At 47.0% G+C, this 4,943-nt stretch overlaps 1 non-coding gene across 1 annotated transcript; it reads left to right on the top strand.

Annotated features, from left to right (window-relative positions):
* The first annotated feature begins 350 nt into the window (after nucleotides 1-350).
* TRNAC-ACA lies at nucleotides 351-423 on the top strand. Its single transcript has one exon. It is a non-coding gene; the product is annotated as a tRNA-Cys (tRNA).
* The last annotated feature ends 4,520 nt before the right edge of the window (nucleotides 424-4,943 follow it).

Raw genomic sequence — 4,943 nt, 5'->3', positions numbered from 1 at the left:
AAGCCTGGCGTGCTGCAGTCCAGGGGTTGCAACAACCGCCTGCTCAGGACCCCAGCATCAGGGTCTGAGGCTCTGAAAAGGATTAATATGGTCTACTTTGGGTCAACAGTCCTCGCTGTTGCCAGAGGCAGTGGGAAGCCATTCAAGTGGGCAGTCCTATCAAGAAGAGTGAGGGGGGATTTCCCTGGCGGTCCAGCAGTTGAGACTGTACTTCCACTGTAGGGGAAGCAGCTTTCATCCCTGATCAGGGAACTAAGATCCTGCATGCTTCTCCGTGTGGCCAAAAAATAATTTTTTAACAAAAGAAGAGTGAGGGGATTATACTGTTCCCTTCAGAAGACCTGGTGGCTTTCCTGGTGGCTCAGATGGTAAAGCATCTGCCTACAATGCAGGAGACCCAGGTTCAATCCCTGGGTCGGGAAGATCTCCTGGAGAAGGAAATGGCAACCCATTCCAGTATTCTTGCCTGGAAAATCCCATGGATGGAGGAGCCTGGTAGGCTCCAGTCCCTGGGATCACAAAGAGTTGGACATGACTGAGCAACTTCACTTCACTTCACGTCAGAAGACCACTTAAATAAATGCCAGGTATGAAGAACCAATGGCTGGCTTCTCCATATGGCTAATTTAAAACATACCATTATTTGCCAGTAGAGACCAAAAGCTAATAAGATTGTGATAATTTCGAGGGGGGACTCTTCTAGTCCCCAGTCAGTGAATCTCAGACCTCTTAAGCCCCACTGTAAGAGCTCTGAGATCCTCTATACTCCCTGCTGCAAATCCTGGGCAGTCCTGGGGGACCCTGGACTCTGAAGCCCAGCGCAGACCCCCTATGGAACAGACGTTCTGCTTGGTGGTGTGAGGAAGTCTTAGGTGCTCACCAAGGTGTGTGTGACTGATTCTGGACCAAAAACCTGGAAGGTTTCTGATAGAACAAAGAGGCATGTAGCACTGACAGGGAATTTCAAGTTTGTTGAAATACAAAATGGACTTTGCTGCTAACAAGCATGTGTATGTCATGTGTTAGTTGCTTAGGCATGTCCAACTCTTTGCGACCCTATGGACTGCAGCCCACCAGGCTCCTCCCATCCGTGGGATTTCCCAGGCAAGAAGACTGGAGTGGGTTACCAGTTCCTTCTCCAGGGCATCTTCCTGACCCAGGGATAGAACCTGGGTCTCCCACATTGCAGGCAGGGTCTTTACCATCTTAGTCCCCAGGGAAGCCCACGCTAATAAGCATCTGATTTTATTAGTTCTGTGGTCTGTTCTCTTGAGACAACACCTCCTGCTGCTTTCCTGGGGAAGGATTCCTCTATTTTATCATGAAGGAAGGGAAGAGCACTTTTCCATGGTGAACTTTTCCATCCTGCTACCTCTGGTGGGTCAGCAGCATTTTATAGACGGGGAGAATGGGGTGTGGAAAGGTTTATTAACTCTCCCTGGGCCGGAATTCAAACCCAGCCCTGACCTTCAAGTTCATGGTCTTTCCATCACTTCCCATGACCTTCAGAGAAAAACGACTTCCCCTGCTCCCACTTGTCCAAGAAAAATGAGCTTCCCTTGTTTCCTCTGGGGGGAAATAGTGGGAATAAAATTACTCTGTGTTCATAGGTAATTCATGCTGCTGGCTGTACAGAATGATTTTGATAGGTCCAGGCTTTCTGACTTCCGGAGGCTCTTATTTATGGTTTATTTTCTGGCGCAAGTGAAGACTGAAGTGTGTGTGCGTTGTTCCTGATTATCTCAGAGGTTGAACCCGGCCAAAGCTGAAGCGAGGCTGTGGAATGGGACTGGCTGGGTTAGAACACAGTGTAGTTCTGTGTGGTTGAGATTTTCATGAGAAATGTAGGGGGCTGGGATTCCAGGACCCCAGCCTGTGTTGGAACATGGTGGGGCTGTGGCTTAGTCGCCAGCTTTGAGGCTGGTCTGTTCTGTAACTGCTGGAGGCTGCTCCTTCACTAAGGCCCAGAGGCTGGTCAGCAAGTCTGGGGGTGTCCTCAGCCTGACCCTGTTCCATTTCTCCAGTGTTGCCACTGCAACGTGCTGTCACCAGAAACATGTGGGAAGTTTTAATGAAGGGATTCTTAAACTTTTGGGGGCCAAGGACCCCTTTGGCCATCTATGGGTCCCTTTTCAGAGCAATATTTTTTAGTGCGTAAAATAAGATACTGAGTTACCTAAGATACTAGTTACCATGGAAACTAGTTATATTGATATACAGTTATCAAAATATTTTTTAAAACTTGTGATAGAGAAAAATACATGCTTTTTAAATTAATGATTTACATAATGAGATCTAGCTGGGATTTAATAACCAGCATAATTTTGAAGTAGTGATAAGGGTAAATAATATTTCAAGATATTTGCAGCCCCTAGCACTGAGATATGAAAATATCTGTGATTTCTATTGGGAACAAACCATAGGAACTGTTAATACTGCCGTGGTTCAGTGCCCGCATTTTTATAATGAAAGGAAATGCTAAATTTCAGCTAGAGGTTAGTGAAAATGAAGATGTAATTGTTTTCTTATGCAACTTGAGGATCCCCTGAATTCACTGAACTCCTGGAAAAAAGCCTAGGTTTCTTCCCTCAAGACTTTTTAGAGAAATAACTAGTTTATTATTGTTGTTTCCCCCCTCCTCCTTTTTTAAAAATTCTTTTAATTTCCCAGTGTCTTGATTATTCTTGTTCATCCTCCCTGCATGCTCAGAATCCTTTCCTTGGTCTTTTGAACACCTTTACTTTCTTTTTAAAAAATCCTTTTATGATTCTCTCTCTGTCCTCTGAAGTCTGAGGTCCTCCCATCTCTGCAATCTGCAGTCCACCCTCCTGTAGATTTGAGGGTTTTCCCTCTCTGGAATCTGGGGTCTTCTTGCCCTCTTGTGCCCCTTACCTGTGAATCAGGCAGTGGCCTCGACCTTTTTGCCTGTATAGCCCCCTCAAAGAATTTTGAAACCCTGTGTATCCATTTTTAGGTAAACGGCTCAAAATTTTAATTATATGTTTAAATCATTTTAAAAGATTTATTTTCCTGCATATTTTGTATTGCCCACCTTCTTCAAACACATATTGTATTAAAATCTTGGAGCTGCAGATTTTAGCTTATCCAGTTCATGTGATGGAAATGACAAAACCAGTCTTTGCTCTCACATCAGTCAGTGAAATCAGACCTCTTTTGGTAGAAGATGTATCAGTTCCCAGGAGAAGGCAATGGCAACCCACTCCATTACTCTTGCCTGGAGAATCCCACGGATGGAGGAGCCTGGTAGGCTGTGGTCCATGGGGTCTCAAAGAGTCGGACACGACTGAGCGACTTCACTTTCACTTTTCACTTTCACGCACTGGAGAAGGAAATGGCAGACCACTCCAGTGTTCTTGCCTGGAGAATCCCAGGGATGGTGGAGCCTGGTGGACTGCCATCTACGGGGTCCAACAGAGTCGGACACGACTGAAGCGACTTAGCAGCAGCAGCAGCAGCAGCAGTATCAGTTCCCAGGTTGACCACCTCAGTTCTGAACCTGAATCCTGACATGGGCCAGGACGTGGCCTCAGCTGGAGACAGGTAGCTGGTGGGTACAGAGGTGGGTGGAAGGATGGGCTGATGCCTGGGTTCCTTGTCCAGATCAACTGCTCCCATCAAAGTCTGTCTGAAGCTCTCCATGCCTCACTCTCAGGGGCTCCTCAGCAACAATGCTTCCTGGAATTATCCCTTTTCTGGTGTCCTAGAGATGGAGGTGGCTCAGAGGGTAAAGAGTCTGCCTGTAATGCAGGCGACCTGGGTTTGATCCCTGGTTCGGGAAATCCCTTGGAAGAGGAAATGGCAACCCACTCCCATATTCTTCTCTGGAAAATCCCATGGATGGAGGAGCCTGGAGGGCTATTACAGTCCATGGGATCGCAGAGTCAGACATGACTGAGTCACTAACACTTTCAGAGATGGTCACACTCCAGAGCGACTCAGGATGAGTGACAGACAGTAAGGTCTTCCTTTTTCCTTCCTCCAGTTTCACTGAAATATAATTGACATCGCAGCACTGTATACATTTAAGTTGTAGAGTGTAATGATTTGACTTGCATACATCATGAAATGATGACCACAATAAGGTTAATGGACAGCTGTCATCTCGTATAGATACAATATAAGGAAGGTCTTACTGAAAAGACAATTGCACAAGAGGATGCAGTGGAGGATAAACACTGCACAATGCTGGCATGTTTTTGGACCCATCAACTTTAGGCAGTTGAGAACCTGGAAATGGATTCCTGGAAAGCTACCCTAGTCGACTGGAAAGCCTGTATGGGCTTTGGTTTCTTTGGAGACTCATGAAATAAACGAAGCGGTTTATCATTTGCAGCAACATGGATGAAACATAGAGATTGTCATACTGAGTGAAGTAAGTCAGAGATGGAGAAATGTCGTATAACATCCCTTATACAACTAAGTGTGCGAGCATGCTCAGTTGTGTCCAACTCTTTGTGACCCCATGGACTGTAGCCCACCAGGCTCCTCCGTCCATGGGATCTCCCAGGCAAGAATACTGGAGTGGGTTGCCATTTCCTTCTCCAGGGGCTCTTCCCGACCTGGGGATCGAACCGGGGTCCCCTGCATTGCAGGCAGATTTTTTACAACTAGCGCCACATGGGAAGGACAAGGCTTCCCTTTTAAATACACCCTGCTTTTTTTTTTTCTTTTTACAGAGATAAGTGGAAATCCCACAGGTGGGACTGATCCTCTCCAGAAAGATAGGAGGGCCGGAATCTTGCCAAAGAGGCAGGGAGAGAGCTGACCAGGTAGCCAGTCACCGCCAGGGAGGTCCCCCGGGCTGTCGGTCAAGGACACAGTTACGTGGGGACAGCTGTGGGTCGGCTGGGTGCGGGTGGGGGGCGGGGGAGGTGTTGAGGACGCCTGGAAAGCTGTGTATTTGAACGGAAGGTCTCAGGGCA

Source organism: Bison bison, unplaced genomic scaffold, assembly GCF_000754665.1.
Source record: "Bison bison bison isolate TAMUID 2011002044 unplaced genomic scaffold, Bison_UMD1.0 scf7180017864050, whole genome shotgun sequence".
NCBI classification, from domain to species: Eukaryota; Metazoa; Chordata; class Mammalia; order Artiodactyla; family Bovidae; genus Bison; species Bison bison.
This window is presented reverse-complemented; position numbering and strand designations above follow the sequence as displayed.